Below are 12,005 nucleotides of genomic sequence, written 5' to 3'. Positions count from 1 at the left end.
CGTGTGCTCCTCTCTAGATGAGTTTTGTCACATTGTGTCCTTTTAGGTATTGGTCCAGTTCATCTAGGTTATCAAGTGTGTGAGCATAGCACTGTTCACAATATTCCTTTATTACCCTTTCAACATCCGTGGGATAAGTAGTGATGGCCTCCCTTTCATGTCTAATAATAGTAATTTGTATCTTTTTTTCTTCAGTTAGCCTAGCTAGAGATTTAGACATTTTATTGCTCTTTTCAAATAAACAGATGTTTCCTTTATTTTCTCTATTGTTCTGCTGTTTTGAATTTCATCGATTTCTACTCTTTTTCTTTCTTCTGCTTACTTTGCGTCTAATTTGCTCTTCTGTTTCTAGTCTCCTATTATGGGAAAAGAGATTACTGGTTTTAGATCTTTCTTTTCTAGTATATGTATTAAATACTATAAACTTCCTTCTGCGCACTGCTTTCACTGCACCCCATAAGCTTGATAAGCAGTATTTTCATTTTCATTTTAGCTCAATATAAATTTTATTTCGAAAACTCTTCTTTGATGCCTTAGTTATTTAGAGGTGTGTTGTGTAATTTCCAATATTTGGGGATTTTCCAGCTATCTTTCTGTTATTTATTTCTAGTTTAATTTCATTGTGGTCTGAGAGCATACTTTGTGTGACACATATTCTTTTAAATGTGTTAAGATGTGTTGTACAGCCTAGAATGTAGCCTATTCTGGTTAACATGTTGTTTGAGCTTCCTGAGCTTCTACGTGAGCTTAGTGTTTTATGTGTTGTCTCTTGTGATTGGATGAAATACACAACTGTCTTTCAGATCCAGATGATAATGGCGCCATTCAATTCAACTATATCCTCACTGATTTCATGCCTGCTGGATCTGTCCATTACCAATAGAGGGGTGCTGACACTGCAAGTGTAATAGTGCATTTATGTCTCTTTCTCCCTGCAGTTTTACCTGGTTTTGCCTCATGTACTTTGATGCTCGTTTGTGAGGTTCAGACACGGGATTGTCGTGCCTTCTTGGTGAGTTGACCCTTTATCATTATGTATCCCTGAAAATTTCCTTGTTCTGAAGTCTGCTTTGTCTGAAATTAAACTGGCCATTCCAGCTTTCTTCTAATTAGTGTTAGCACTGTGTATCTTTCTCCGGTTTTAATCTGTGTCTTTATAATTAAAGTGGGTTTCTTGTAAACAACATGTAATTGGGTCCTATATTTTACTCACTCTGTCAGTCTTTATCTTTTAGTGGTGTATTTAGACAATTCACATGTAAAGTGATTATTGATAGTGGTGGATTAATATGTACCATATACTTTTTTCTATTTGTTGCCCTTCTGCTTTGTTTTCTTTTTTTGTCTTCCCTCATTTTTTCTGGTTTTAATCAGGGATTTATATGATTCTATTTTCTCTCCTCTCTTAGCATATTAATTATACTTTTTAAAAGATTTTAAGGGTTGCCCTAGAATATGCAGTAAACATTTATAACTATTCTAAATCCGCTTTCATATAACACTATACCTCTTCACAGGTAGTGCAGGTTCTTTATAATAAACTATTCCCAGTTCCTCCCTCCTGTCCCTTATAACATTTCTGTCATTCATTTCACTTACCCATAATCAACCAACTTATTGTTGCTATTATTATTTTGAAGTGATCTATTAGATGAATTAAGAATAAAAAATAAGGTCTTATTTTTACTTTCATTTATTCCTTTTCTCACATTCTTCCTTTCTTCATGTAGATCCAAGTTTCTAACTATATCATTTTTCTTCTCTATGAAGAACTTCCTTTAACATTTCTTCCAAGGCAGGTCTACTCATGAAAAATTTCCTGTTTTTGTTGTCTGAGAAAGTCTATTTCCTCTTCACTTTCAAAGGATAATTACACTGGATACAGAATTCTACACTGGTGGATTTTTCTTTCAGCACTATAAATACTTCATTCCACTCTTCTTGTTTGCATGGTTTCTGAAGACAGAAGTCTGATGTAATTCTATTCTTGTCTTGCCATAGGTAAGGTATATTTTTTCTTCCAGCTTCTTTCAATATTTTTTTTGTCTGATATTCTACAACTTGAATATGATACACCTACATGTAGATATTTTTGTATTTATCCTGTTTGGTGTTTTCTGAGCTTCTTGAGTCTCGGTTTGGTGTCTGCCATCTATTCTGGAAAATTCTCAGCCACTATTACTTCAAATAAATCTTCTCCTTCCTCTCTTTACTGTCTGGTATTCCCATTACTTATATTTTACACTTTTTTGTAATTTTTTCATAGTTCTCGAATATTGTTCCTTTTTCCAAAAAAAATCTTTTTTCTCTTTACACTTAAATTTGAGATGTTTCTATTGACATACCATCAAGCTCATAGGTTATTTCTCAGCTGTGAAAAGCATTCTTCATTTTGTATTGTTTTTGTTTTCCAGCAGCTTCTTCTGATTCTTAGAGTTTTCATCTCTCTGCTTATATTACACATCTGTTGTTGCAAGTTGTAAACTTTCTCAAGTAGAGATCTTATCATGTTAATTATTTTAAGTACTTTAAATTCCCAGTCTGATCATTCCAAAACCTCTACCATATCAGAGTCTGGTTCTGATGCTTGTTTTATCTCTTCAGACTGTGTTTTTTTCTTGCCTTTTAGCAAGCATTCTAATTATTTACAAGCCACACATGATGTATCAGATAATAGGAACTGAGGTAAGCAGGTCTTTAGTGTGAGGTTTTATGTAAACATGGCCACGAGTCGGGCTGTGTTTACTGTTTGCTGCATCAGAGGTTCCACTTTCCTTTAACATCCTTTGTTCTGTCTGCTGTCTGTCCTTGTGTTTACTTAGAAACTCCTTTCTGAATGGTGTCTGTGTCCTGAAGCTCTCTCAGTTGTAATCCACTGTTATTGTACTGGAGAACTTTTAATAGATCGTAAGGTATTGGGAAGGAGAGGCATTCTATAATCTTATGATTGAATCTCCCTTTTTATCCGGCAGGAATCCCCGGGCTATGACCTTTAGAATAGTTGTTCGGCTTTTTTCTTGTTGTGATGACAGGCATGACAAACTTCCAGGACCTTCAAATGTCCAAGTGGGAAGCAGCAGTTCTTTTTTTCCCTCATGTGAGACAGGGTAGAAGAGGCACAAGTTATCTAATTGTTCTCCCTGGAGGTCAGATGGAGCTCTGATATTGAAGTTTCCCTTGAGGGCTAGCCTTTGTTTCAGGAAAAGGAAGCTTTGGGTATACTTCAGAATGACTGCTTTCTCCCTCCCCTTGCCAGAGGCAAGAGAGAATTTTTCTCTGATCTTCACAGGACAGCCTTGTGGGGCTACTGAAGGTAAAACTCTGGAAAGTGTGGGTGCTCCCCTAAGGCTGAGTCCTTGCTCCCCCAGAGTTTTCCATTCTCAATTAAGTCCACACTCAGTGTCCAGCTATTCACAGATCACAGATTAAGTGTCTCCACCCATTACTGGCTCTTGTTCCTAGTCAGCTGGGATTGTCTTCGTTCACCTATTTCTTCAGTTTTCAGGGAGGTGATTTGTCCTGAATTCTCTGGTAGATGTAAGAATTGTTGATTTTCAGTTGGTTCAGCTTTTTTCTTGTTGTGATGGCAGCAGTGACAGTTTCCAAGATCTTCATGCATCAGAGTGGAAACCTGAAGTCCTAATAATAATATTTTATATCCATTATATCTTTTGATGACATGAAAGGGTGCCAATGAAAAATTAGTCGATCTAAGAAAGAAATGGAAAATTTTATTCAAGCCAGTCTTGAGGATTATAACTCAGGAAGAGCATCTCAGGAAGCTCTAAGAACTATTGTGCCCATTAGAAGTCAAGGCACAGTTCTGTAAGCGTTTTCAGACAGAGGGCTGTACGTCAAGTGACATATTACTGGCAGTTTAGATGATCCAGATCTAATCGGCATCGTGGTGGGACATGTGATCCCCTACAAGATCAGGAAGGCATGTTGTCTTTTAAGGAGCTGTCTTGTTAATGCTGGGAGAATGTTGCTTGTTGTGGTTGAGCAGGTATTCCTACAAATGGGGGAGGTGTGGCTGGTGCATAATGCGGATACACGATGCATAGTGCCGGGAGAGAGGGGGCCAAAGGTCAGAGAAGGCTTCTTTATGTTTAAATTTTTCTTGCCTTGCCAGTAAATACAAATTTTTATTTCACAAGGTTGCGGAGCACAGGCTCCAGACGCGCAGGCTCAGCGGCCATGGCTCACGGGCCCAGCCGCTCCGCGGCATGTGGGATCTTCCCGGACCGGGGCACGAACCCGCGTCCCCTGCATCGGCAGGCGGACTCTCAACCACTGCGCCACCAGGGAAGCCCCACAGATCTTATTACTGGCATTTAACCTACAAGAAAACTGAGGCTGAAGGAGATTAAATAACTTTCCCAAAGACAAAGGGCCAGTAGATGAAACTAACCCACATTTTCTAGACCCTGCCAAGACTCCTCCAACACAGACATGTATGTTCAATCATTAATGCACCTGAAACAGTGTAAAAGGAAAACTTCCATGTGAAAGAGGATCGTCCACATTTCAGTTGGCTCTGTGGCCTGATATAAAAAGCCCTGCCCTGGGATATTCCATAATAAATGTCCTCAAGCCTGACTCAGACCCCAGCTCCCATTTAGATTTTAGGGAATTCACAACAGTGGGAGTCTCAGTTTCTCAGTATGAATCTGGAGCAAGAACTAGAACCACATGACCATTCACCGAGGTCTCTTGCAATCACAAAATGAAGCAGTGCTAGGCCGTATTTAGGCTCCATATTTTTGGAAGAAAGAGTTTGTGTATGTGTGTATCTGTGGGTCTGTGGGTATGGATATGTGAAAGAGGAAGTTATATCTTTACAATTTTTCTGAACTGCTAAATTAAGCCTCTCCCTTGAGTGAAAAGCCTTAGCTTCTTTAATTCTTTAAATGACATGACACTTTACCTTCCCACCTGCTTAAATACACTATAGCTTATGAATGTGAATAATATTTAAAGCAGGACTTCCTTCCAGGATTTCCTCTGCCTTCGGATTTTCCTTATGTTTTCTCGTGGTAACTCCACAACCATTACCAACCACTGAAATGACTCCGTGTGCAATGTCACTTCCTCAGAGAGGCCTTCCTTGAGCTCTTAGGACAGAACACAGCACTTCCTCTTTCTGAACCTACGTGTTCATATCTGTGTCCCTCGCTATTCTGGATTCTTCATGAGGGTGGACTCTGCATAAGTCACAGCTGCACCCCCAGGGCTGACAGTCTAGGATGGACCTTTCTGCAGGATAGAGATGTTCTATCATCTGCAAGTGATTGCTGAGCACTTGAAAAGTACAAGTGAACTACTGAATTTTTAATCCCAAAATTTAAATAGCTATAAGCTGCTAGTGGCCACATATCGGACGGTGGAGGACTAGAGCAATGTTTCTCAAAATCTAAATCAAGATGTCAGGAATCTGCTTCTTGATCCATGCTCCAGGTAATTCTTACCAGCGGTAAAATGTCACAACTGCTGGTCTAGAATGGGATTCTCAGTCCTGGCTTCACATTAGACTCACCTGGAGGAGGTTTTAAAAGAGAACAGTGTCCCAGCCACACCCCTAGAGATTCAATTTCAATTGGTCTGGTGTGGGGTTCAGGTATTAGTATTTAAAAAACGAAACAAGACAGAAACTCTCCCCTGGAGACTGTTACGGGCAGTCAGGCTTGAGCATCTAGAAGATCTGTTCTCACTCGACCCTCAGAATAGACCAAATAAATATACAGATAAACGGTCTGGGGGCGTTTATAAAGGATTAGTGATTACAAGTGAAATCTTGTGATGTCCGAAGAGATAATTAGTGACATTAGTGGTTCAGATGAATTTCTTGACAATCCATGAAAAAAAAATTCAGCTTTAGATAATCTCTAACGACTGTGTGAGATTCCTTGTCCTTTTATCCATAAACGGTACAAATCATACCAAGCTCTGGGACATCTGGAGAGGGTGACACGCTCAGAGTTCCCTAATCAAGCACCTCTTAAAATACACAAAAGCCTCTCTAGTTTGCTGGTTGATTGACAGAGGGCCTGGTGACTTCACATGGAGTCACATGACCGTGCCCTGCCCAGCAGCTGGAAGAAGGTGTTTTCCAACCTGCCGCTCGGGCAGGTCCCGGGTCTCCTTTGCTAAGTCCTCCCCGTTCCTCCCCCCTCCAGGTGCGTCGGTCACCGTCTCGGCGGTAAGGAACGGCGCCCGGACTAGCGCGGGAACGTGGGTGCCGGAGCCCCGCCCTCCCCTCCTGCAGGTGCACAGGTAAGGGCCCCGCAGTAAGTCCAGACTGGCCGGGTGCCGGGCGCAGAGGGAATCAGGCGGGTGCAGGCTGGGCACCCGCGCGGGAGGCGGCCGCGCGGGTGCAGAGCCCAGGGAATTTCAGCCCCGACCCTGGGCGCGGCGAGGACCGCAACTCAAGGAAACCCGAGCAGCTTTGCAGGGGGAGTGTCTGATGATTTTTCAAAACATGCTCCTGATTGAAAAAAAAAAAAAATCAAGGCTCAGAATAAGTAGATTCAAGCACTGCTAATTTTAGCCAAGACACCGGAGGAGCTTGGCAGGGGATTTGAGGAAATTAACATGAAACTAAAACCGAATCTTAGGTGAAGAGGAGCGAGCAATATTGATCAGCACGTACTAAACGCTAACAAAAAGGTCTCCGTAGAGAGAGGTTTACAGGAAAAAGTTTAAATTACTACGAGAGATTTAAGGGAGAAGTACTATTCAATGAAACAAAAGTACTAGAACAAAAATAAATGAATATAGTTTAACAATATATCAGCATGCACTTACACATGTGAAAACTACTTTAGTCTAAAGTATATTAAGTTAATTTAAATATTATTCAAAAGTAATTTGAGCCTTGTTAACTCAACAGGTTTGCATTGTAAAAAACTGGGTCTAGTGTGTGCTAGAGTGATATTTTTTTCCTTTCCACAGAACTTCATTGATTTAGAATGAGGTAGATTCTTCCTTAAAGATAGTAAACATTGCCAACCCACAATGAAATTAGATCACATGCTTTCTGAAATGTACCAGAGGGGCATGCAATAAACTTCATTTATCTGCAGGTAATAACTAAGTAACACTGGTTGATGTTCACTCAGCAGTCAAAATGCAGTGTATGCACCCTGATTAGCACACCAGATTATTCTTTCAAGGAAATCTAAGAGGTTTAAGGTTGTCAGTATTCTTCAGTGGAGACATCATTTTGCTCATGTTGCAATTTTTTTAAGGGTAGGCATTCTCTTCGCAATGTGCTTATAGAGGGTTTTTTTCGCTTAGCTGATTTTAGTTAAAATGGAAACAAAATAAATTTCTTAGCTGGACTTAATCACGTGTCCTTAGTCCTGTGATATCCTTCCTGGATACCTCCTGCCCCTCTGACCTATTGCAGCTCTGGTATTTTAGCAACAATCCACCAGCCTGACCCTTGAGCAAAACCCGCGTAAGCTATTGAGGGAAACCACAGGGCTGAAACTTTCTTTGCATCTAATAGTAAGCCTATTATTATTTTTATTGAAGTAGTGTTACTGTGTCAGTGTTTAAATGTCTTAGCATCTCTTCCTCAACTATGGTCCCGTGGAGGATATTGTCTTAAGAGCATTTTGTTTTATTTTAAGAAAACACACAAAATTTTAAATAGATATCTTTTTTGCTCAAATTTATTCATCAATTTGAAGTTATTCCTGTTTTGGGTTAAACTATGTTTAATAATACCAAAGAAGATATATTGTAGGTAGTTGTATATTTGACAATTCTCTGCAAAGAACCCATAAGGAACAATACGTGAAAAAAAAATGAAACACCTTAAATGTAAATATTTATCATTGTAAAATAAAATAATAAGGAAAGGTAATTTCAGATGTACTTTGTTCAATACACATCCACAAGAGGTTATCACTATAATATTAAATTTGGGGGAAAAAACCCACTAGATTATTTTAAATTCCATTCCAGAAGATTTATGTAGAGAAGTGAATGAATCAAAAGATCAATGTGCAAAATGATTTCAAAATGGTATTGTGGCATGACTCTGGTTACCTCCTGCGTTAAAAATGACTGTGTTATTTTTTTCTCATGTAGCTTGTACAACTAAAAAAGTGAATTATGTTCAATACCCTTTTCCAAATGTTATCTTGTGAAAAATGTCTGGTTCTTAGCTATTTGGGTTTTGGTCCTTTAGGAAACTAGAACTTTTTAATAAGCTTAGCAGTGTTGTCCAGTAGAATTTTCTGCAATGATAGGCGTGTTCTACATATAATCTGCTCTGTCCAGTATGGTAGCTGCTGATTATATGTAGCCATTGAGCACTTGAAATGTAGTTAACTTAACTAAGGAGCTGGGTTTTCTCCTTTTACTAAATTTTAATGAAAATTTAGTTACCCGTATGTGACCAGTGGCTACCGGATTGCACAAGCATCGGACTAGCTGTTCCCCTTTGTTCTGCTGGCTGGTTGATAGTATTGGGCAAGACACAACTGCTGATCTCGTGCTGTCGGGGAGTCCTGAAGGTATTTTTCAAGAGCCTTAATCTGGAAGGGATTTAAGAGATATGTTTTTTTCATTTCATTTTTAATGACATTTGTTGCTTTGTTTTCATATTACGAGCAATACATGTTCACTGCAGACTACCAGAAACACATAAAAGCATAACGTAAAAATTTGCTATCTCCCATGATCCCCACCCTCCAGAGATAACTATTTTAGCATTTTGACACATTTCCTCCCGGTGTCTACCTATTTTTTTTTTTCAGTTGAGGTATACTTGACCTACATCACTCTGTTATTTCCAGGTGTACAATACAGTGACTCGATATTTCTACGCATTACAAAAGGATCCCTACAATAAGTCTAGTTACCATCTGTCACCATACAAAGTTATTACAATATAATTAACAGTTTTCCCCATACTGCACGTTTCATCTTGATCCCTGGGACTCATTTATTTTGCAGCTGGAAGTTTGTCCCTCTTAACTCCCTCACCTATTTCACTCACCACCCCCCCGACCCTGTTCCCTGTATCTATGACTCTGTTCTTTGTTATGTTTGTTCCTTTGTTTTGTTTTTCAGAGTCCACATATTAGTGAAATCATATGATATTTATTTTTCTCCATATGATTTATGTCACTTAGCATAATAGCTTCTAGGTCCATCCATGTTTTCACAAATGGCAAGATTTCCTTATTTTTATGGCTGAGTAATATTCCATGTTGTGTGTGTGTGTGTGTGTGCGTGTGCGTGTGCGTGTGTGTGTGTGTGTGTGTGTGTGTATATATCACATCTTCTTTATCCATTCATCTGTTGCTGGGCACTTAGGATGCTTCCATATCTTGACTGTTGTAAATAATACTGTAATGAATAGAGGTGTGCATATATCATTTTGAATCAGTGTTTTAGTTTTTCTTCAGAATGATACCAAGAAGTGGATTTTCTGGATGGTATGGCAGTTCTACTTTTAGTTTTTTTAAGGAACCTCCATACTGTTCTCCATAGTGGCTGCACCAATTTACATTCACACCAACTGTGTAGGAGGGTTCCCTTTCTCCATACCCTCTCCAGCATTTGTGGTTTGTAGACTTTTTGATGATGGCTATTCTGACAGGTGTGAGGTGATATATCATTGTGGTTTGATTTGCATTTCTCTGATGATTAGTGCTGTTGAGAATCTTTTCATGTATCTGTTGGCCAAGGGTGTCTCTTCTTTGGAAAAATGTCTATTCATATCCTCTGCCCATTTTTTAATTAGGTTATTTGGTTTTTGATATTGAGTTTTATGAGTCCTTTGTATATTTTGGATATTAACCTATTATGAGGTATATCATTTGCAAATATCTTCTCTGATTTAGTAGGCAGCCTTTTCATTTGATTGGTAGTTCCCATGCTGTGCAAAAACTTTTTAGCTAGAGTAGTCCCATTTGTTTTTGTTTTTTAAAGATTTGTTTATTTATTTATTTTTGGCCGCATTGGGTCTTTGTTGCTGTGCGCGGGCTTTCTCCTGTTGCGGTGAACAGGGGCTACTCTTCGTTGTGGTGTGCAGGCTTCTAATTGCGGTGGTTTCTCTTGTTATGGAGCATGGGCTCTACGTGTGCGGGCTTCAGTAGTTGTGGCACACAGGCTCATAGTTGTGGCTTGCGGACTCTAGAGCAGAGGCTCAGTAGTTGTGACGCACAGGCTTAGCTGCTCCGCGGCATGTGGGATCTTCCCAGATCAGGGCTCAAACCCGTGTCCCCTGCGTTAGCAGGCGGATTCTTAACCACTGTGCCACCAGGGAAATCCCCCATTTGTTTTTTATTTTTGCTTTTGTTTCCCTTGTCTGGAGAGATAGATTCAAAAAAACATTGCTAAGGCTAGTGTCAAACAGTGAACTGCCTATGTTTTCTTCTAGGAATTTTATGGTTTCAGGCCTCACATTTAAGTCCTTAATCCATTTTGAGTTTATTTTTGTACATGGTATGAGAAAGCAGTCCAGTTTGACTCTTTCATGTAGCTGTCCAGTTTACCCAACACCGTTTATCAAAGAGGCTTTATTTTCCCCATTGTGTATTCTTGTTTCCTTTGTCATAGATTAATTGACCATATGTGTGTAGATTTATTTCCGGGCTCTCTATTCTTTTCCATTGATCTATGTTTCTGTTTTGGTGCCAGTACCATATTGTTTTGATTATTGTAGCTTAGAAGTATGAAATCAGGGAGCATTGATAACTCAAGCTTTTTTCTTTTTTCTCAAGAAAGAAAAAAGCTTGTGTCATCTTTGATTTCTTTCATCAGTATCTTATAGTTTGCTGAATATGGGTATTTTTGCCTCCTTAGGTAGGTTTATTCCTAGGTATTTTATTCTTTTTACATGATAGTAAATGGGATTGTTTACTTAATTTTTCCTTGTGTTCTTTTGTTGTTAGTGTATAGCAATGCAAGAGATTTCTGTATATTAATTTTATATCCTGCAACTTTACCAAATTCATTGATTAACTCTAATAGTTTTCTGGTGGCATCTTTAGGATTCTCTATGTATAGTATCATGTCATCTGCAAACAGTGGCAGTTTTAGTTCTTCCTTTGTGACTTGGATTTCTTTTATTTCTTTATCTTCTCTGATTGCCATGGCTAGGACTTCCAAAACTATGTTGAATTATAGTGGTGAGAGTGGACATCTTTGACTTGCTCCTGATCTTAGAGGAAATGCTTTCAGTTTTTCACCATTGAGAATGATATTGGCTGTGGGTTTGTCATATATGGCCTTTAGTATGTTGAGGTAGGTTCCCTCTAGGCCCACTTTCTGGAGAGTTTTTATCATAATTGGGTGTTGAATTTTGTCAAAAACTTTTCCTGCATCTTTTGAGATGATCATATGGTTTTTATTCTTCAATTTGTCAGTATGGTGTATCAGCTATTATTTTTTTAAATATGTTTTTTGCCCCTTTTCTCTCCCTTCTCATTCCTACACCCCTTAATGTGAATGTTAGTATGTTTGATGTTGTCCCAGGGGTCTCTTAAGCTATCCTTCTTTGTTTTAATTCTTTTTTCTGGTTAGCTTGGGTGATTTCCACTGTTTTGTCTTCCAGTTCGATGATCCCTTCCTCTATATTATCTAATCTACTGCTATTTTTTTCTAGTGTATTTTTCAGTTCAGCTATTGTGTTCTTCACCTCTCTTTGGATTTTCTGACTCATTGGTAAACTTCTCACTGTTTCATCCATTCTTTCCTCATGTTTGTCGAGCATCTCTCTGATCATAACCTAAACCCTTTATTGGGTAAATTGCTTACCTACACTTCACTTAGCATTTCTTGTGGAGTTTTATCTTGTTTTTTCATTTTGAAAATATTCCTTTGTCACCTCATTTTTCTGGTTCTTTGTTTTTGTTCTTCTCTGTATTAGATAGGCTGGTTATATTTTCTGATCTTGGAGAAGTGGTCTTAAGTAGTAGACATCCTAATCATCCCAGCAGCACACTCCCTGCTGGTCACCAGAGATGTATTCTCTAGGGGTGCTT

The 12,005-nt window shown here is 38.9% G+C and overlaps 1 protein-coding gene across 3 annotated transcripts in view; it reads left to right on the top strand.

Moving 5' to 3' along the window:
* Positions 1–6,110: 6,110 nt before the first annotated feature.
* The window catches only part of TMEM144 (transmembrane protein 144), a 42,525-nt gene continuing 36,630 nt past the window's right edge, over positions 6,111–12,005 (top strand). For 2 of the 3 annotated variants that reach the window (XM_024746187.1, XM_024746184.1), the window contains exon 1: positions 6,111–6,273. The gene's annotated coding sequence lies outside the window, so the exon portion shown is untranslated. Of the gene's footprint in view, positions 6,274–8,393; positions 8,526–12,005 lie in introns of all 3 variants that reach the window. The other variant, XM_024746183.1, reaches the window with a different exon arrangement.

Source organism: Neophocaena asiaeorientalis, unplaced genomic scaffold (assembly GCF_003031525.2).
Source record: "Neophocaena asiaeorientalis asiaeorientalis breed wild unplaced genomic scaffold, Neophocaena_asiaeorientalis_V1.1 scaffold51, whole genome shotgun sequence".
NCBI lineage: Eukaryota > Metazoa > Chordata > Mammalia > Artiodactyla > Phocoenidae > Neophocaena > Neophocaena asiaeorientalis.
This window is presented reverse-complemented; position numbering and strand designations above follow the sequence as displayed.